The 21,959-nt window shown below is 46.5% G+C and overlaps 1 protein-coding gene across 3 annotated transcripts in view; it reads right to left on the bottom strand.

Moving 5' to 3' along the window:
• Positions 1–21,959, bottom strand: part of Wipf1 (WAS/WASL interacting protein family member 1) — a 105,801-nt gene that overhangs the window by 46,793 nt on the left and 37,049 nt on the right. The window contains exon 1 of one of the 3 annotated variants that reach the window (XM_038337909.1): positions 13,921–13,995. The exons of 1 other annotated variant lie outside the window; for it this stretch is intronic. The gene's annotated coding sequence lies outside the window, so the exon portion shown is untranslated. Of the gene's footprint in view, positions 1–13,016; positions 13,167–13,920; positions 13,996–21,959 lie in introns of those variants that run through there. One more of the 3 variants, XM_038337912.1, reaches the window with a different exon arrangement.

Below are 21,959 nucleotides of genomic sequence, written 5' to 3'. Positions count from 1 at the left end.
TAGTCCCTCAGGAATGAACTGGGAATGATGGAGTTTGGACAGAGGGGAGGCCAGAGGGAAGACAGCAGGGAGTCAGTACGCGGGAGAGGACAGCATCTGTCTTGCAGTGGTGTAGGCACCCGGAGGACTTTTTAGGTACCCACCTGCAGCCGAGTCCTCAAACAGTCCTGCTGACTAAGAAGAACAGCAGTTCCTGCCAGTTTGTGCCAGTCCCTGCCGCATGTTAAGGGACTAGGAGTTTTCGAGCCATCAACCCTTACCTCACAACATGAAGGTGGGGGTGATGGAATCCAAAGAACATAGCAAGAAGCTGAATTTACATGATGGTTCAAGAGTCCCTGCTTCAACCCAGTAAGCACTTCCCTTAACGCCTGTCCTGGATTTCCCGTCTCCTTTACTGCCCATTCTTACAAGAAAACCCCTCAATAAAAAAAGTCTGCCCCAGAGATGCTTCGCTTTCCTCTGTTTCCAGGTTCTCCCTATTCTGTATTTTATTTATATATACATACTTACTAATTCAGGAACCATGTCGTGCTTCCTATGTGCTAGGAGCTGTGAGGACCTTTGGAAATGATGAAATGCCTAAGTCCTGTTCTGGCTGTCACAAAGCTTTGCACTGAGTTGGGAACACTTGGCCCACACAGCTGTTCCAGGGGATGTACACACATGCAGCTTGTACACTCTCAGGAAACATTCCCAGGGCTTGACGAGCGCTGCATGCTGCAGCCCAGCTTTGCAAACGTTTGCTTTGCATAACTGTGTACTCTATCTTGAGCTCACTGAATTGATCATCTCTAAAAGGGACTTCTTAAAATTCACATAAAAGGCTGGGCCTTTGGCTCAGTGGTAGAGCACTCACCTAGTAGATAGAGGTGAGGCTCTAGGTCCAAACCCTGGCATTGCGATTTGCAGAAACAGAAAACAAAAAGCCTTGCCAAACAGGAGCAGATATGGTGGAGAAGGCTTTGTTGGAGGCCTTTCTTGCTAGGATGTGGGGTGTGAGGTTAAGGGCTGGCAGACTAGATTAGTTCTGAAAACGGACACACCTGAAGATGGTTCTGCAGGGTCCCACGGGCATTTAAGAGACATGCTGAGTCCTGGCGAGGTGTCCTGAGGTGAGACACACAGCCACTTCTTCGTTCCACTAGCCTATTAGGGCATCTAATCCTGGATTCCTAGCACCCTAAACAGTGACTGCGGGGGTGGAGAGGTCTGTAGCTCTTGCAAGCCAGTGTTGCCAGACTCCAGGCATCACATCCTCCCATCTTTCCGCCTCCACAGAGCACTTAGGATAATGCCTTTGATGCGCCTCTCATACTTCTTGTTTTCTGTCCCAAATTATATCTACTCTGTCAAATGATGAACATAATAAAATTTTAAAAGACACATTACTTACAGTGCTGATGGGAAGCAATGAACACACACACACACACACACACACATATACACACACACACATATATACATACATACACACATACACATATATACACACACACACACATACACATATACACACACACACATATACATACATACACACATATACACACACACATATATACATACATACACACACACACACACACACACATATTCGAGAGACAGGGAAGCCCAGTCTAACCCTGAACTTACTATCTAGCCCAGGCTGGCCTTGAATTCCCGATCTTCTCACTTCTTCTACCTTCCAAATACTGTGATTAGAGCCATTAGGTACCACACACATTGCTAACTTTTGAGAGTATTTTCCTCTAGTTTCGTACGTCTCAAAGATTTTAACATTATGATTATCCTGTATGTAGTTCTAAAGTATCTCTTGACATGAAAGCTTTCTTGGTTTTGTTATTTTTTTAAAAAAATATATTTCTTTTTATTGTATGTGTATGAATGTTTTGCCTGCATGTGTATACATGCACCACATATATGTAGTACCCATGGAGGCCAGAAGAGGAAGTTAGAAGCCCTAGAAGTGGAGTTACAGGCAGTTGTAAGGCAGATGCTGGGAACCAACTCGGGTCCTCTGCAAGAGCAGCCAGTGCTCTTAACCACCTAGCCATCCCTCCGGCCCCACCTCTGTTATTCTTTCTTACCACCTAGATGGTCCTAAAAAATGGGGTTTTTGCCAGGCAGTAGTGATGCACGCTTTTAATTCCAGCACTCGGGAGGCAGAGGCAGCTTGGTCTAAAGAGTTCCATGACAGGTTCTAAAGCGGCACAGAGAAGTCCTGTCTCAAACTCTGCCTCTCCCCCAATGATGTTTAAATGACGGCACAATCTTTTGTTTAACATTCTCCTTTTGTCGTTCTCTTAGTTCTTTTTACTTTATAATTTATGCTGATGCTAATGTGCTCCTGTAGTCTGGCATTCAAACCCATGAGTCTGTGGGGGCCGTCCCTACTCAAGCCATCATAATGTACATGTTTTTTTTTTTTTTAAATTTGTTTTGGCTTTTTTGAGACAGGGTCTTACACAGCTAAGGATGAACTCATGATTCTCCTGTTTCCACTGCCTAGGTTACAGAAGATTACATGTATCTATGGGCCACCACACTCAGCCTTGAATTTCATATGGCACTATGTTTTTTTCCCTAAGGTACATTCTAATTAAAAAAAAATTTTTTTAAAAAAAGAGAATTGCTTTCCATAGTTCTCAAAAATCATCTTGAAACCATCAACAGGGAGATGAAGACACATAGCCCAGGGGAGAGAAGGGGAGGCCGCTCGGGCAGATGCAGGGCTCTGAGGGGCGCACACCCCGATTCACACTCTCCCACATGGAGCCGTGGACACTGCTACCTACTGCTTGTTGCTCAGACTAGCATTTGCTCTGGTTGTCCAGCACTGGTTCCCACCAGCTGCTCGACACTTCAAAGTCCTGCCTGCAAGGAAATTACCATCTTCGTGTTCATCTTTCCGAGTTTTCCGAGCTGGTAAGTTCGGGAACTCAGCTTTTAACTATAAATCTCACGCGGCACAAAGAAGGTGTAGCACCTGCAGACGCCCTCCTAATATCTCGTCTTGTTAGCTGACTGATTTTCAATTTGATGTCTCCGTAAGTCCTAAAGAACTAAGAAATTTCAACGACGGGGTTTCATGGCATCAAAACGGTTTAAGATCAATTAGTTATATATGAGTAATGTGTTTCCGTATGCATTAGACCTAGCAGACAGTCTATTATATTCTACACTTCAAGGTAGAAATGGGCATAAGCAGTATAGAGAAATGTCTCCAATTATAATATGCATCAATTGATCTGCTGTTGTGTAATACCCTGGAACTGAGCCCTTAAACCACAACCATCACATTTTATCACAGTGGCCGTGGGCCAAGAATCTCACGCAGCCTAACATGTGCCTCTGGCTGAATCTCTATCAACGGCTGCAGCCAAGGCATCAGCCTCGGCTGCAATCTCATCTGAAGGTTTGACTGAGGGAGAAACTGCTCCAAGCTTACACCCGCATCGAGATTCAGCCTCTGCCACCCAACTCCCCCTCCCCCAGCCGTTGACAACATGCCTCTCTTGGTTCGGTGGCATTTAGTTCTCTCTATAGGGCAGTTCATGACATTGTGGTTGGCTTTCTTCAGAGTGAGCGAGAGCCCCAAGTTGGAAGCGGAAGTCTCTTTGTAACTTGGTCTCAGAAGGCCACCCCATCCCCTCGGCTGTACTTCCTTCACCAAAGTGAGTCACGAAATCGATTCCACACAGGCAGGGCAGCTACACCAGCCAGCACTTGCTAGATCACAGACTGTGAGTCTGAACGAGGGGTTTTACATAAGGGTGTGGACTCCAAGGGCTTTGGATCACTGGACACTGTCTTATATGTAGCCTGCTCCCCGATGACATAAAACATCTACAGTTTCTGTAGGAGGTGCTGTCACAAGGGCCCCTGATTCTATCACAGTTTGCTGGCCATATTCACAGTCAAAGGAAATGCAGAATTTCTCCTAACAGCTAGTAAAGACAGAAAAGTACTACTTTCTTTTCTCATTCTTTGTATTTTTTCTCTACGTCTATGAGTGTTGTGCTTCATGTATGTCTGTGTACCACACGCATGCCTGGTGCACATGGAAGACAGAGACATTGGAGTCCCTTAAACTGGAGTTAGAGACAGTTGTGAGCCACCATTTTGGGGGTTGGGAATCAAACCCAGGTCCTCTGCAAGTAGGAAGTGCCCTTAACCAAGGTGCCATCTCTCGGGTCTCAGAAGCACTGTTTCTCTATCCAGCTTCGAGAGTTCAGGTTGAAAGTCACTTTATCTTTCGTCATCTACAAGTCAGCGGGGCGCTTGGTGATGGGCGCGAAGACTGCTCACACATCCTTGGGCTCCACCATCTGGTTTTATTAATAAGTGCTGGTGAGAGATCGTTTTAAAAAGTGTGGTTTGTTGTCCACTCAGAAACATATCCAACTTTGAAAACGACCCTTGTAGCCGAGAAAGGAGAATGTCTGGCCCCAGTGAGCACTGCTGGAGTCCCAGCTTGCAGGGAAACCTTCCCTGCTCAGGCAGGTGGTCACCCGTGAGTTCTATGAACAACCAAACCCTGGTGTGAATCTTTCTAATGAAAAGCAGAAAACAAGTAGAGGTGGAGAGCAATGTTTTCCCGCAGAATAGGAATCTTTTAGAAACTGGGGTCTCTGGAAACAGGACTCTAAATTACGCCTGGGGCGGGGAAGCCCTGGCCTATGTTACCTTCACAGTCCTGACAGCTATGGCCACTCTCCTAGTGAGTGTGGTCTAGCCTGGTCTGCTATTGAAGAGGCAGTGCACAGACCCGGTCACCTAGGGATACAACTGCTGATTTCAGTTTTGCCACCCTGGATCCTAGTGGAAATTTCTCAGCGCTTTGATCACAGCCAATGCTTCGTTTTCGTTTTCTCAGGGCGGGACAGAGGCTACATACAGCACATTTCATAACTGGACTGTGTCTAGTGTTGGCACTCGGTCCCAGAGCAGAGCCTGGCACTGATTTTTCAGCTGTGGATTTGTAGCAGTCTCCGGGACTCTGTGGCTTGCTCGGCTGCAGAAGGGGAGGACAATTCACAAACTGGGTTTGAAAAAGCAACCTGGTTGTTTAATACCGAGAGTTTCTGCGTCAGGACAAACAAGAACAAAGACCAACAATAATGACAAACGCTACTCCTCCCAATGTCCCCTTGGGAGGCTGCGAGGAGGGGAGGGAGTCCGGCTCTCCTCCCAGAGTCCTGCTCCGAGGACAGAGCCTCTGGGTCCAGGACTTCTTCCAAGGCTTGCAGGCCTCTCACTCAACTCTCTCTGGGGCATTTGCCTGACAGCAACCCCATTTCCAGGCATATTCGGGGGTCACAGACTGCTGGCAAACATCAGCTAAAGGCTTTTGTGGAGGAGAGGACGGGTGTTCTGTGGGTCGGTCGGAGCAGCCCGGTTTTAGCCCAAAGGTAACTAACATTGCACCCAAGGTGCCCATCGCTGTTTGGGCAAAGGACAAGGAAAACAAGTTACTCATGGATTGTCCCACCCAAGAGCAGCTATGGAAATGTGTGGGTTCCACGTTACTGTCATGACGACCCTTCTGCACATGCAAACTTACAAAATCCGTTGGTTTTTTTTAGGGGGGGGGTGTGCGAGACAGGGTTTCTCTGAAGTTTTGGAGTTTGGAGCCTGTCCTGGAACTAGTTCTTATAAACCAGGCTGGCCTCGAACTCACAGAGATCCGCCTGCCTCTGCCTTCCAAATGCTGGGATTAAAGGCGTGCGCCACCACCGCCCAGCACAAAATGCTTTTTGAATACTGAAATGCACCTTTTTTTTTTTTTTTTTTTTACTTTATGCTTCTGGGAAGTGGCTGGGAGGGAGCTCTGGACACACAGAAGGGGAATGCTGGCAAGTCACTTCCTCCCTGAGGCAGTTTTCACCTCCCTAAACAAGACTCACCTGCCTCTTCTGCAGGCTGAAGGCATAAACAGGATTTACAGACAAACTTGACAAATGTCCTTCTGGTAATTTGAGAGTTACAGTAAGAATTTAGACTTGGTCTGTTCGGTGAATAAACACCAGTATCATTGCGGAGTACTAACCGAGGGCTAATTTTAGATAGTTGGGTTTTGTCCATACAAGCTGGTTTTGTTGGTTTGTTTGTTGAGACAAGGTCTGCCTGTGTAGATAAACTAGCTTCAAACCCACATTCTTGCTGGCAACACCTCCCAAGTGCTAGGATTGTTGGTACCCACAACCTCACTGGGCTTCACACAAGCCGCTTAAAAAGCAAAGACGGAAAAGCAGTTTGAGACGTAAAAATGTACGTTAACTGTTTTGCATAAACTTAGAATTTATCCATGCGAACCCAGATCTTCCCAGATGATGAAATATAAGTCCTTTTCCATAGAAACATAACTTAAGATTACTTCCTTAAAATTTGTGGGACGGCACAATGTCTGTGATAAATGCACAGCCCATCGCCTTTAATATAACATTTATATAAATGTTAAAGCTGTGGCCATCTAACTTTTTTTCTATTGTTTCCACATCAGCAAAGGAAGACTGGACTTGATGGGTCATTGCTTTTGCCAGTTTTGTTTGGAAAAAAAAAAAACCTTTGAAATTGAAACTTTTGTTTCAATTGGCAATTAAGTAGTAAAACCTGAACTCATGATGCTTCCCTTATTCTATAAACGCTCTGCCTTCATTTCCTTTCGATGGCATTTCCATTTTTCATGTGCTTTGGTCAAAATTCTAGTAATCCTTGACTCTTCTCTCCGTCATATTATTCAGCCCAACCGTTAATCTTACTGGATTTTTGTTTTAGATTTTATTTTTAATTATGTACATGTGTGTGGGTGTGCGCACGTGAGCGCAATGTCTAAGGAGGCCAGAAGAGGGCTTTAGGCTCCCCATAGTTACCGGCAGCTGTGAGTCACATGACATGGGTGCTGGGAGCGGAACTCCTGTGCTCTTGGCTGACCGGTTTCTCCAGCTGCTCTTCCTGTTTCTGCCTTCAAAATGCCCAGTGGGTACACCTCCTGGCTTCTACTGCTGCCACGGACACTCTGGCCTGTGGCACCTTCCGCACCTTCCCCTCTCACCAGTAGAGAACTTGGGATTCTTAACCAGGTCTCTCTCTTACTCTTGCATTCCTGCCGTCTCCCAATAGTACAGTAAAGTCAGACACTTCCTTCCACTGCCCAAGTTCTCTAAAGTTATTTCCCACTCTGAACGAAAGACAGAGTCCCTGCCGGCTTACGGGACCTCCAGCACTTTGCTTCCAACACCCACTTTCTCATCTCTTCTGCCTGAGTTGCACTGGCTCCTGGTTATTACCTGAACATGCCAGGCCTCTCTGCCCTATCGTTTTTCCCATGGCAACTTCCTCTTACTCCTTCCAAGTCTGCACCATCTTCTTGTGACCATCCTCCTCATCAGCCCACCTGAATTCACAAACCTACCGCTGTGCCTCTTTCCTCCCTGGTCCTGTTTACTCCCTAGCCATTATGACTCTCTAGCCTGCTAAGAGTGTACACTATGAAAACTGGGTATGGTGATGCCTGCCTGTAATCCCCATACAAGGAAAGTATGGGATTGAGGCTGGGAGAGAGTGAGTTCGAGGCCAGCCTGAGCTACAGAGTGATCCTGTTTCAAAAACAATGAAAAATCATGTAGCATTTCTTAGTTATATTGCTTATGGTTCACAGCCTTCAACTAGAATACAGGGAAGATGATCTGATCTTCCCTGATAAATGTTTCTGAATTAAGAGGAAATGCCAAAAAGGGAAGGAAGGGGGAGGGGAAGGAAAGAAAAAGCATGCAGAAAGCAAAGGTAACTATGCAATAAAATTCAGGATCTAAACGGGTCTGTGAGTTCAACCGGTGGAACTGCATGTGTCCTGTTTTATAATTCTTGGGGGGAGGGGGAGATGGCCCAGAGATAAAGAGCTTATTCCACAAGCTCCAGAACCTTAGTTCAAGCGTCCAGAACCCACTTTTAAAAGCCTGGCAGTTCGTGCCTGTGATCTTAGTGCTCCAAAGGCTGAGACAGGACCATCCTTGGGGCTTGCTGGCCAGCCAGTCTACCAGAATCAGTGCTGGAGAACTGCGGGAAACTCAACACTGACTCTGATTTATTTTATGTGATAGCTTTTTTTGTTTGTTTTCTTTGCCTGCACGTATGTTTGTACACCGTGTGTGTGTGCCTGTTACTCATGGAGGTTAATCGAGGCTCCCAGGGACTGGAGTTATAGATAGACAGTTGTGAGCCGTGTAGATGCTGGTATGGAACCTGGGTCCTCTGGAAGAGCAGCCATCTCTTACCTACTGGGCCACCTCTCCAGCCGGCTTAGAGATGGGACAATGACACTGAGGAGAGGCTTCTGTTTGCCCAGGAAAGACCCTGTTTTTTTCTTTGTTTGTTTTTTATTTTTCTTTTTCGAGACAGGGTTTCTCTGTAGCTTTGGTGCCTGTCCTGGAACTAGCTCTTGTAGCCCAGGCTGGCTTCAAACTCACAGAGATCCGCCTGCCTCTGCCTCCCGAGTGCTGGGATTAAAGGTGTGCGCCACCGCCGCTCAGCTTGAAAGACCCTGTTGTTGTGTGGCTGTGTTGATAAAACACTCACTTTTGGGCTTTCCTCTACGGCTCCTGACGTAGGCAGGCCCGGGAGCTAAGGTTCTCTTTCCCCAGGAGGATCACAAAACATCAAATCTTCCTCTGTTTTTGAGAAGGCCGCAAAGGAATTCTTTGACTACCCCTTCCAAGTGGTCAGAAGACCCTCCTCATTCCAGAGGGGTTTCCTGCCCCATGCCCTGGAGGGAGGAATGTTGCTTAGAGAGGCCAGAAAAGCCGAACACACAGGTTTCCCTGGTCAGTCTATAGCATTATCTATGAAGGGAAGCTTCTACCAACCCAATAGGACCGGGCTAGGTCCTGTCTCCTGCGATTCTGCGAGCTTCTCTGGCAAATTAATCAAACCTAAGGAAGGGTTGCAGCAACACCAATTGGCAGCCAGTGAGTCAGAATCAGGGGTGGTGATGCTTGCAACCCACATCTAAAGTAGAGAGGTGGGAAGTGGAACAGTCTTGGGAACTGGGCTGTCTGCTGTCTCTAGGTGGATCGTGCAAGAACTAAGCAGGATTAGTGGACATCGGCTGATGTCCGCTGCAGCAGTGCTGGCTCGTTTACGAGTTGGGAAATGTTCTCATGCTTTCTAGGGTCGGAGAGGTGATCTGCTGCTGTGTGTGGAAGGAGAAGCTTGAGTCCAGATGGGAGCTGGTTTAGAGGTAGGTTAACACTTTCAAGCTCAGCCCTCACTGAAGAGGTCCTAAAGTCTCCCCTTTGTCTGGAAGCCAGACGGCGTAGACTCAGAATGGCTGACCCTCCTTAACATGCACAAGGACCTGCTAGGCATATGAGAATGTACAGTGCAGTCCACCCACCATGCCTGCTGTCCAGACAATGAAGCTCACTACAGGTTTCTGAAGGTGGACCCACAGCCTGGGAATCAACGCTAAGGATGGCTGGCTCTCCTAAGGGCTGCTTCATCCAGGCCATTCGGAGCCCTGATACCCAACCATACTTTCCAACAGATTTCATCCATACTTTTTGATCCACATCTGTATCTACAAGATTCGACCTATTTTCCTGTCCTATCCTGGGCCCATTACTAACTGTGCCTCTTCTCTACTTCTGGAGGACCGGGTTATTGTACACAGGCTTTGTATGGGTGAATGGATACATTTCTGCCTACAAAATCACAATTGTACTGATGTCTCCCGGGAGGATTTATAAGGAAGCAGCAGTAAGCAGAGGTTACTTTGGCAAACCTTTAACTTCCTAATCTACCCCTGATTAGGCATGAGGCAAGACTCTAGATAATACATAGGTACTTGTAACCAGACCCCAAGTTCTTGGGGCACCTCGACATTGTTCCTTGTATAGTGATCAGGGCTGGGATCAGGGGCCTTGCCCTAGGCCTATGACTAAGGAGCTGTTCTGACCTCCAATAAGTCACTGACCTTTCTGGGTCTTTGTCTCCAAATTTTAAAATGAGGGGAGGGAGCCTACTAAAGCCTCTTCTTTTTTTAAAAAAAACAAACTAGGAAACAAACAAAAAACACCAAAACAACAACAACAGCAACAAAACCCACAAAGATTCTATTCGCCACCTTAAGTTTCAAATGACAAGAGCATCTGCAAGCCCCTTTCCTAAACTTTCTCCAAAGTTCCTGGCACTAAGGAAGGGAAAACATTTTTTCAATAACTCGACATTTATGTCTTTTTTTTAAAGATTTATTTATTTATTATGTATACAATATTCTTTCTGCATGTATGCCTGAAGGCTAGAAGAGGGCACCAGACCTCATTACAGATGGTTGTGAGCCACCATGTGGTTGCTGGGAATTGAACTCAGGACCTTTGGAAGAGCAGGCAATGCTCTTAACCACTGAGCCATCTCTCCAGCCCCCGACATTTATGTCTTTTATGGCAAATTACCTCGGGCCTTTTCAAGTCTTTTACCGCTATTTCCTTATAAACCCTTAAAAGAAGAATAAAATCAATAAACTATTCATCCTTCCTAATTCATTTTATACTAATTAATTTTCCTAAATTATTTCCCTTGGGTGCAGCCTCTCCAACCTTTTCATGCTGGTAGCTATGCTCACCGGTGTTGCTGTGTTCCCTTTTCACAAGGAAGTTTGTTACATGCTCTGGCCTGAACGGCCACACGAGAAAATACACAATTCACACATAAACATTCTGACTTGAGCCTTCAGAAGGTGACAGGCATGCAGAGGCGGAGGAGAAGAAAGAAATGGAGAGGAAGAGATGGAGAGAAGGTGGGGAGGGAAGATTTCTGAGATGTGGTTGGATCAATCAATGCCTTAATTCCGTGATGGACTTCTAAAAGGATGGCATTATTGGAAGGTAGTGGGAAGTAAGGATGGGGCCTACTTAGAGGTAGCAGGTCACTAAGACTGTGACTTTGAAAGGCATACTTTATTCCTGGCCCCTTCCTGTCTCTTTCTTTGCTCCCTGGCTATCAAGAGGTGGATATCTTTCCTCTGCTGTTCTCTTACTCCATGGTGGTCCTGTTGTGCCATGAGCATAGGAGCCAGCCAGCCATAGGTTGAAACTTCTGCACCTGTGAGCCAAACAGATGATTCCTCCGTGATATAACTCGCACCAGAGATGTTGTCACAGTGTCTTGCTCACCCACTAACTAACCAACTAATGCAGGCTGCTGCTAAATACATACTGTAATGCGGGGATGAACACAAGCATGGAGGGACCGAAGTCACTGCAGACAGCATCCAAGCAGGCCCCAGGACAACTGTCTAGTGAGTGAGTTGCTCACAGAGCAGCAACTTTCGTTAGCACGAAGCAGTCACAGGTAAGGGAGCAGCCGCCCAATCTGTGAACACTGATCCACAGTGCTTCTCCCATAGCACAAAGGATTCTGGGGAGAAGACACACTGTGTGTGTGCCAGGGTCCGGGGAGAAAGGAAGATGGTGAGCCCCACTCCCTTTCTATGCGCCTGCCTCATAAAACTCACCATTTTTCTCTCCAGCTTTCAGTGGAGAAGTCATCCCTGCCCACTCTTCACCTTCAAGCTGACTCAGTGTTTAAGTTGCAGAGATGCCTGACTAAAGATCACTGTGCCTTCCCACCACCTCCTCCTGGATTCCCCTCTCCTCCAGACCCTACCATGCCGGGGGGCAGGAAGACGTATAAAGAGAATGCTTCGTGAACCTTTTCTGGCATCTCAAACACAAGGGAAGCAGAAAGCTGGAAAAGAGACCAAGAGATGCCTACGGAGAGAAGAAGAAATGGAAACAGCTTTTGGAACGACGCATACACAAAAAAAGACATCGGGCCCATCTGGAAAACATTAAACAAAATTAAAAGGCCCTTTCTACTATGAACATCAGATTAGCATAATACAAAGCTCCCTGAATAGCAAAGCTCTCTGACAAACTTTACAGGAGCAAAACAGAACCAAAGAAAGTGCTCCTTCGAGGGATGCCCAGCCGCCGCTAGCTACAAGTCTCTTCCTGGTGCTCTGGGGCAGCACCATCTAACAGGAGGGCCACCCATGAGGCCCCCACTCCACTGTCTCCATCTGGCGTTTGTGCCAAAGGCTCCAGTGGCACAGCAGTCCAATCTGCTCTGTCCCGCGCGCTGAAATCATGCCCTACCTCTGTCAGCACTGGGGAATGGTTTTAGGGAAACAGCGAGGCTCAGACCTCAGCTCAGTGAACCCTCCCTCAGCATCAGCTTCCTCTCCACCTCTTGCTCAACACGATAGTAAAAAAATGAAAAGCACGCTGCAATCCGAGTACAGAACCAACAGTTGAGTTTAACTTTCATCCCTGCCCTCCTGCCCTGCTTATTCTGCATTGCTGGAATGTAAACAGCACGAGCCCACTAACCTATCACCCCCGGTTTCTCAGTACGGACACGTTAGAATGCTCGAGCTAGACCCAAGAAAAAGAGGAAACAAGAAACTGATCCCCGTCCCCTCTCATTATTGCCGTTTGTTCGTTGTATTTTAGACAAGGTCGCTTACAGCTTGGGACTGGATTAAGGACCTGATGTAACCAAAGGTGACCTTAAAGTCCTGATTCTCCTGCCTCCACCTCCCAAATGCTGAGAGCACAGGCGTGCGCACGGCCACACCCAGATTATATGGTGCTGCAATTAAAACCCAACCTAGGGTTTTGTGCACATACTTAACCTACTGAGCCCCGGCCCCAACCCCAACCCCAGCCCCAGCCCCAGCGAGAGCAAAGCCACCCCCCTGCCTAACTCAGTTGTTCTAATGCTTTGCCATTCGAGTGGTGACCTCCTTCCTCCTGACTCAGACTTGGGACATTTTTCTTGCTCGTTACAGGTCTGGAAGCAGCCAGTCACTGCGTCAGAATTTCTGTTGACTTTGCTCTTCCTGCAAGTGTCCCCTTGGCGGCCATACGATGATCAGTTCCAGGCTGGTTGGATGCTCTTGAGAACGCCACACACAACCCTTCACCCCCGTTCTGACATCGTGCTAGACTCACCCAATCTTCTCTACCATCTGAAGCACAAGAGAGCGGACAGACGGCTCTGGTCAGACAGACGGCCCTGGTCAGCACCAAGCCTCCCTGGCAGCCTCTCCAAACCCGTTCAAGCAGCCTCTTAGGCCAGGTTGTGCTGCTTCTTGAACTGAGGACTTCCCCATCCACACTGCCCTACCCCCTTCTCTACCCACAGCTCGTGTTAGTAAGGAAAGGAAGGAAGGAGGAGGAGGAGGAGGAAGAGGAGGAAGAGGAGGAGGGAGAGAGACAGAGAGGAAGGGAGGGAGGGAGGGAGGGAGGGAGGGAAAAAGAGAGAGAGAGAGAGAGAGAGAGAGAGAGAGAGAGAGAGAGAGAGAGAGAGAGAGAGAGAGAGAGAATGCTCAGGAAAAAAATGTATGGGCCAGAAGAGTAATTCTGTCATGAAATGCAAGTCAAAAGCTAGATTTTATGAGATGAAAGTCCACAAAACAAGACGCTTTTGCACATAGCCTTGAAACACATTTTTTACCCACGGCATTTCTGTCTTCTCTAACACCCCACATGTCTGCAAACACAAGTTGATCGGTCCTGTTTCAGATTTGGGCTAATACGTAAGAAAGAGAAGAGGCTTAGCTACATTCCATGAAATAACTTATTTCACGAACATCTGAAGTTTGTTCTTTTTAAAGGCACAGAAGTTCTAAACAAGGAAGCCAGAGATTCCGAGAATTTCATTCTCACCACAGTGGCTCAATGTTTGTTCCTCTAACAACGTGTGGTTACCAGCCTTGCACAGACTCTCACATTCAAAGCCAGGGCAGTTTCTTTTCACTAGAGACGCAGAGTCGGCTCAGGGGAAGAAGGGAGTCAGCCGGTGGGTATTTTAGAGCCATCGCGGAGGGTCTGTTAGAGAGAAAAAGGCACTAACCTGTGTTGCTCTAATCCGCTGGGGGAAGGAGAAGCGACTGAGCTCTGTTGTCCTCAGCTGTCTTCTGGCCAGCTTCCTGTGAGGCTGCATGTGACATTGTACTTCCTCACTGTACCTTCTTCTGCTCGCCTCTCTGCTCAGAGGCATGTGATACGATCGGCCAGCTGCCGGTTCACACAGGGTGGCCCTGCGCCTATAGAAAGGGCCGTCTCCTAGGAGTAATTCCCTGGCTTCTTTTGGGTGTTCACCTTACAGGCACTCAGGTGGACAGGAGCTAAGGCTGGGGGGTGGACTCCATGATATCAGACAGGGAAGCAGGGAGAGAGTCCACGGCCCCAGGCTCTCTGGTCTACAGTTGGGGTTCCGTAACTGAGAAAGGACAGACCCATAGGAAAGCCTGGAGTCTGGGCATTCTCCTGCAGCTGGGTTCCTGATAGTGATGTCCATCCTGGAGATGTCTAAGGAAGGGCTTTGGTTGTGCTGTTCCCAAGGTGTCTCCACACTGTCCTCTAGGGGAGGCACTAGCACCAGCAGAACAGAACCAGGGCTTGGCTCTCACCTCTGGGTGCTGCTGCCACCACAGCCACCCAGCCTGAACCTCTGGGAGTCTCAAGTCCACTCATCCCATTTTAGTAGTGTTGTTAGGCACTGAACCCCAATTCTTGGGTTAGAAAACAAAGCTACTGTGCTCTCAGCCTCCATGGACTAAGTAACTCTGATTCTGGCCTGGCAGGAAAGAAGAGGGGGTGACCTGGCTATGTCCCTCTCTGCCCTAGACAGGGGAGAAGGCTGACAGAGCCATTTCTGATTTTCCCGTCTGGCTATCCTCTTTCCTCGGATAATCTCAGGAGGGCCCGAACACACAAGAACTTGTGGATGTAGGAAGTGGTGTGTGGAAGTAAAACTATGTCCCAGGGCAGCAGGATTAGCCTCCAATTTGTTCAACCTGACACTTGAAAAACCAAAAACGGTTTCTTTTTGGCCACCCCAGCACAATTCTCTTTTCCAAAATTCTATAAAAGAGATTTTTGTTTCTGGATTCCAGCAAGGTAACTGTAGACAAGTGTCAAGCGTTGAAACTATTTCCCATGTAATTCCTCAGTGTGGTTTCCATATGAGCCCCACAGTAAGACCAGCCTTGAGTGAGAGCTGTGGACAATGGGCAGGCTCCAGAATCTCATCACACGCTTGTAGCTCTGGCTTTGGAAACACAGTAACCATCCTCCCATTCTGAAGGCTAATGGGATTGGCCATCCGGTATATCTGGATTAGCAGGGGGGCCAAGATGGCTGTTCCCATTACATCCACGATGTTAGCTTTACAATATGAACAATGGCAATTCTTCCCCATCTTGGAATTAGACATTGCAAAGAACTTTGTGGTTGTAAAACAGTAAGGGCCCTATGGGAAGGCGTGGGGCATTCAGATGTCTTACATTCTGAGTTTAGCTTCTAGCGGGGCTTTCTGTCAAGCAGGTCTGTATGTTCTCATGCGTTGTGGTGTGTGGGGTCATTAAAGATCTTCATACACCTAGCCTGGCTTCTCTGTGTGGATGCTTCTTCTGTTTTTAAAACTTAAATTTAAAAATTTGAAGACTTATTTTAAAATTTTTAAGGTTTATTTTTTCCATTTGCATGTGTGAGGTGCATATGGATGTGTGCCCACATGCACATGGGGTTCCAAGGTTGATGCTGGGAATCATTCTCAACAGCTCTTCCACCCCGTTCATCAAGGAAGGGTCTTTCAATCAGGCCCCGTGCCTGCGCTTCCCCCATTCATCAAGGAAGGGTCTCTCAATCAGGCCCAGGACTTGCCAATATGACTAATCTTGTTGGCCAGATGGCTCTGAGGATTCCCTTTGGAGGCTGAAACTAAAGTGGACACCATGTCCAACAAGCATTTACATGGGCTCTGGACCCAAACCCCTGTCTTCATGTTTGTGTGGTAAAGGCTTTAACTACTGAGCTATCTCCCCAACCATGCAATCTTTTCTTCTTTTAGAGCAGTTGAAAAGCTACAGATAATTTGAGATAGTACAGAGATCCCATATGGTCCACAACCCGTCACCTCTATCACCAACATTCTGCATGTTAATAAGATATGTAAGTAACAATTAGTAAGCTGATATTGGAACATTAACTTAAGTCCATAGCTGATATTTTCTGGAACAGAAAAAATATACTAAAGGCTAAGAAATTATCTTACATTTGACAGTGTCTTGCAGGCAAGGAAAACAGTGGTCAATTAACTCTTGTTTGGGCTAAAGAATATCATTTAACTATCTTCTCTCCATCTCTCTCTCTCTCTCTCTCTTTTGGTTTTTTGAGACAGGGTTTCTCTGTAGCTTTGGAGCCTGTCCTGCCACCAGGCTGGCCTTGAACTCACAGAGACTCATCTGCCTCTGCTTTCTGAGTGATGGGATTAAAGGCATGCGCCACCACTGCCCGGCCAACTCTCTCCTCTTATTTTCTCCAAACTGAACAGATATTTTGATTAAAGTAGTTAGGTATGCAGTGTCTACAGAGTTTTTAGCGCAGAGATTTTAACTGCTACTAGATACAGTCCAACTTTACCTCAAACCACAAAGTCAAACTGAGTCTGAACACAGAAGTGGGAGAATTAAATCCTTCCCGGGGTTTGCTTTCTGACTTTAGTGATTGCTTCTTCACTCCGTGCCTGAGGAGCTGGTGGTGCTGCCACGGGGTTGGAGAAATCCAGCCTGGTCGATGAGAAGCACATGCCCCACGGTAGGCTGACGGGGTGGGGGTAAGGGCCCTTGCTTCTGCTTCCCCACTCAGGGCGGCAGGCAAGGGCAGACTGGCCGAGCCCACTGTTCCTTTCTCCATGGCCAGAACCTCTCCCTCTGTTTTGGGAGCATCATGCCTTTTCTTTACAGAGTGAGGATTAACCAAATCCCTCGCCACTGCCATAGTTCACAAAGGGTCACGGACTAAACCTTTTCATCAAGGGCAGAACCTGGACGGACACCATAACCACAGCTCTTTGTTTCAACCCATGTAAAAGGTGCTGGAGCAGTAATGGTCCCCAGTCATCTCACCAGCATCCAGAGGGGCGAGAAGAGATGCTGCTACCCTGGCTGTTGTCGTCAGTCATTTACCAGACCCTCACCACTTACCCAGAGCTACACAACGTGATATCCGCTGCTAACTCCAGTTAGAAAGGCTACTGTCTCACAAACAAACAAACAAGCAACGAATGCTGGCCGAGGATGCAAAGAAAAGGAACTTTCATAATGTAAATTAGTGCAACCGTTGTGCAAAACACTTTGAGCTTCCTCCAAAAACTAAAAGTAAGACTCCAGGGAGAGCCAGCATTCCCATTACTGTAGAAAGGGATCAGTACGCTGAGGGGATGCCTATCCTTCCCCGGTCATCTCAGGTCAGCCCACAAGAGTCAACCAGACTGTCCACCCTTAGAAGGCAATGTAGAATGCTATGTATACGCCACTGTTCAGTCACAGAAAAGAAGGAAGTCTCGTCATTTGCCGCAGTGTACACAGAGAATATAATGTTAACTAAAATAAGGCAGGCACCGGAGGGAGGGATGAGTACCACACATTCCCACCTGTAAAAGAGCTGACCTTGAGGTATAGAAACAGAACAGTGCTTACAAAGGCTGGGAAGGGTGATAGAAGAGTGTGTTTAGGGAGGGAAGAGACACCACGACCACAGTAACTCTTATAAAGGAAAACATTTAACTGGGGCTGGCTGGCAGTTTCAGACAGTTAGTCCCTTATCATCAGGGCAAGTGGCATGCAGGCAGACAGTGCTGGAGAAGGAGCTAAGAGCGTTCTACTTCTTGATCCACAGGCAGCAGGGAAAGAATTGTGTACTGAGCATAGCTCGAGCTTATCTGAGACCTCAAAGCCAGCCCCAAAGGTGACACCCTTCCTCCAGCAAGGCCACACCTCCTCCAGCAAGGCCACACCTCCTCCAACAAGGCCACACCTTGCAACAGTGTCACTCCTATAGGCCAAGCATTCAAACACCAGTCTGTGGGGGTCATACCTATTAAAAACACCACATTCTACTTCCTGTCCACCATAGGCTTGTAGCCATAACATAATGCAAAATGTATTTAGTTCAATTTCAAAAGTCCCCATAGTCTATCACAGTCTCAACAATGTTTAAAAGTCCAAAGTTTAAATCCTCTTCTGAGATTCATACACTCTCTTAATTGTAATCAAAATAAAAAAAACCAGATTACATATTTCCAACATATAATAGCACAGGATATACATGACCAAAATGGAGGAAAGGGAGCATAGTGAGGAAATACTGGACCAAAGCAAGATCAAAACCCAGCTGGACAGATGCCAAACTCAGCATCTCTGTGTCTGAGATAAAATGCTCTTCAGATCTTCAACTCCTGTCAGCTTCGTTGACTGCAGCACACTTCTTTCTCTTGGTTCCACTCCCTGTTAGCAGTTTCCTCAGCAGAGACCCACAGTTCTGCATTCTCCAACATCTTGGGGTCTCCAAGGCAATCCAAGCTTTACCTTCATAGCTTCATGCAATGGCCTCTCTGGGCCTCCATGCAGAGACACCCCTAACACATGCCTGTCCTCAGAAGCTTTCTTTAGTCTACGAGGCAAATTCTATAACCCTTTCTTGAATCCTTGACTCTAAAGTCAGAACCAAAAGGCTAAAGCTGCCAAGTTCTGCTGCTTGCTGGGGCTGGAACACGATCCCCTTGTTCAATTCCATATTCATTAACTTTCTGATTTCAACAGTTTCCTTCACTGTCTAACCTGGGCTGTCCTGGAACTTGCTCTATGGACCAGGCTGGCCTTGAACTCAGAGATCTGCAGGCCCCAGCTCCTGAGTGCTGGGATTAAGGCGTGTACCACCACACCTGGACCTAAACTAGTCCTTAATTCCGTTTTACAAGTTGGAAGTTTAGCTGGGTGGGATCTTGCTCTGAGGTCTCTATTCACTTCATTCCATTTAATGTTAGGTTTTCCTTTAATCTGTTTAGCTCCTTGAACACAGGATTTAGCTCTATTTGACTTCCTGGTACCCCCCTTTTCCCCTCAAATTGTACATTTTGTATTTTTCTTTGCTCAGCTTGCTCCTTTTCATTATAAACCTTAATTAGAGTTAACACTAATAACCACACAACAATGTCTATACTAGGCTCTTTTGAGATTTCTTCTGCCAATGGAATTAATTCAAATCTCCTCACTTTAGCCTCAGGCAGACTCTCTGGACAGGAGCAAAAAGCAGTCAGTCTTTTTACTAAAATATCACAAGAATGATCTCTAGACAATATACGAAATCGCCTCTGAAACCCCTTGAGCCAGGCACGCACAGTTCAAACCACCCTCAGCACCACTGTCTTCCATGCTCCTACTAGTATGCCCCATTAAACAGTGCTTAAAGCATCCCACTGCTCTCCAAACTCAAAGTACCAAACTTCAAATTCCTCCCAAAGAAAATGTAGTCAGGCTTATCATAGCAATACACCAGTCCTTGGTACCAACTTCTGTCAAAGAGGGAGAGGGAGAAAGAAGATGACCAATAGATACAAGGATGTCTCGGATGGAAGGAACACGTTTAAATGTCCTTTAGCATGATTAGACATGGTGGCAAGCAATTAGTTGTATATTTTTAAAGCAGAGAGCAGTGGAGAGAATTTTTTCAAACATAAAGAAAGGAGGATGTGTGGTAGGTATACCAGTTATTTTGTATCTTCACGTTATATACAAATGTTAAACTATTAGACTATAGTAATAAATACATTGAATTTCCTGTGTCATAAGAAAAATATATTTCAAGCTCACTCACACACAAATATCCACAAAGTTTCAATACTTTTCTGTTGCTACATGTGGTCAACTCATCTAGTTTTCTTTCATTTTTGGTCAACTAGACAAAAGTTTTTAATCTAGTATTCATTTAATCATTTTCTACAAATAATTTGTTTCTATTTGGTTAAGTCAATATTGTCACTTAAAGACTCTCTTGTATATTTTTTGTTTATTGAACCAATTCTGAAAGGAGTTTGCTAAATTATTATAGTGATACTTTGTTTATTTTAAGAAATAAAGCTTGCCTGAAGACCAGAGTACACAGCTAAGCCACCAGGGGCCAGGGAGTGGTGGTACACACCTTTAATGTCAGGACGCGGGAGAGATAGGCAGATGGATCTCTGTTAGTTTAAGGCTGCCCTGGGCTACACAAGATTGAATCTGTCTAAAAGAGAAACGGAGCTCACACACAGGTGATCCCAGCACTTGGGATCCCATGCCTTTAATCCCAGCACTAAGGAGGTGGAGACAGGAGTGATATGGATGGCAGGAGAGAGGAATATAAGGTGGGAGAGACAGGAGCTCAGGACAGTCTGAGGCTTGGTGGAGACATGGAGTCTGGAGATGCCGTCTGAGGACAGGGATGGCCCCTCAGTCTGAGCATTGGTAAAGGTAAAAGAGCTCTCTAGTGGCTGGTCTTCAGTAGTATATCTGACCTCAGGTTTTATTTATTAAGACCAACTAGAATTCATGCTACAAACTATGAAAGTTTATTTGTATTGTTCCATATTTCATCTGTATTATTTTATTTGCACTAGCAAATGTTGTTACCTAATTAGATGATAAGACATCCACATTAAGGTTCACTATGGATAAGTCTTCTCCTGGGATTTACACTCTCATTCTTCTGTGACTTTGTCCAAGGCTTTTACATTTCATTTTAATATTGGTATTTTTAGTCCCGATTTTGTATTGTTAGATAGCAGCTATCAGCTACTGCCTGGTCTTCATCCTCTCTATGTAAATCAGTTGACATACAATCCTGAAGACAGCATACAGCCAGAGAGCTTCTGTCTTTCCAGTGCTAGGAGCTGAACGCAGGGTCATTCATGGTAGCCAAGAGCTCTCCTGCTGAGCTACGTCCCGAGATTACCTTTCTAATGTATCTGAGAACCAGTGGTTTTATTAGAAGAACCTAATCTACCCACATTTGTTTCTTTTACTCTGACACTTTAGTATATGCACTGTTAAATCTCCTTTTTAGTTTTTCCCCCCTTTCTTAACTTCTGCTGACTGGCCGTGCTTTTCATTATTATAATATTCTCTGACCTTGACTGTGAATATGTGCTTTCAATTTTAATGGTTTAGAAGTCCTCCCTATACTTCTATCTAGATAGCAAATACACGCGACCTTTCTGGGTGAATGTCAGAGCACTGCCAGCTGAGTCCCGGAACGGTGAAGTCACTGTTTATGGAAATGAAAGGACAGCTTCGTGTCAGTAACAATAATGGCAGAGCAAAGGGTGACATTGCACAGACATCGGGAACGGTTCCCTCTGAGGGGACAGGGATGAAACAGTCTGACTATGAAGCCCAGACCGGCCTCAAATTTGTAACCCTCCTACCTCAGGTTTCCGGGTGTTGGGATCCCAGGAAAACCGCTACACCAGGCTCTAGAAATGAACCTAGAAGAGCGGACTGCAAAGCCTCCACTCGCTCCCTGCCTTCCTGTATGGAGGTGGACTATACACCTCTCACCAGCAATGTGGGTGAGCATGAGGCAGAGAGGCAGCCAGGAACCCAAAGCTGGGACACAGCCAAGAACATCCTCGGGAAAATCTCTGCAAACTTTAGGCTCTGAGACCCACAGGCACTAGGAAAATCTGCAGATCTGTCTGCAGGAGGGAGGCTGCCCAAGGTGTTTCTACCTCACTACTAGTACCAGCTAAGGCATCTGCTCTAGAGCAAGACAGGTTCACAGGAATGTTAGCACACGTCAAGGAATTCAGCTGAGAAAATAACACGAGACCAGCGAGAGGCTAGAAGTTGGAGCTGCCTGACAGTTAGCTAAGAAGGTACAGCTGTAAAGTCTCTTTTCCGAAAGAGGGATGTCTGTCATTATTTAAGCATTAGTCTGGCTAGGGGTGGACCGGAAGAAATTCTGGCCATAAAATGCATGTGTTGGACCAGGCAGTGGTGGCGCATGCCTTTAATCCCAGCACTCGGGAGGCAGAGGCAGGAGGATCTCTGTGAGTTTGAGGCCAGCCTG

This window comes from Arvicola amphibius, chromosome 7 (assembly GCF_903992535.2).
Source record: "Arvicola amphibius chromosome 7, mArvAmp1.2, whole genome shotgun sequence".
Lineage (NCBI taxonomy): Eukaryota > Metazoa > Chordata > Mammalia > Rodentia > Cricetidae > Arvicola > Arvicola amphibius.
Note: the sequence above shows the minus strand (reverse complement) of the source record. Positions and strands in the feature narration are given on the sequence as shown.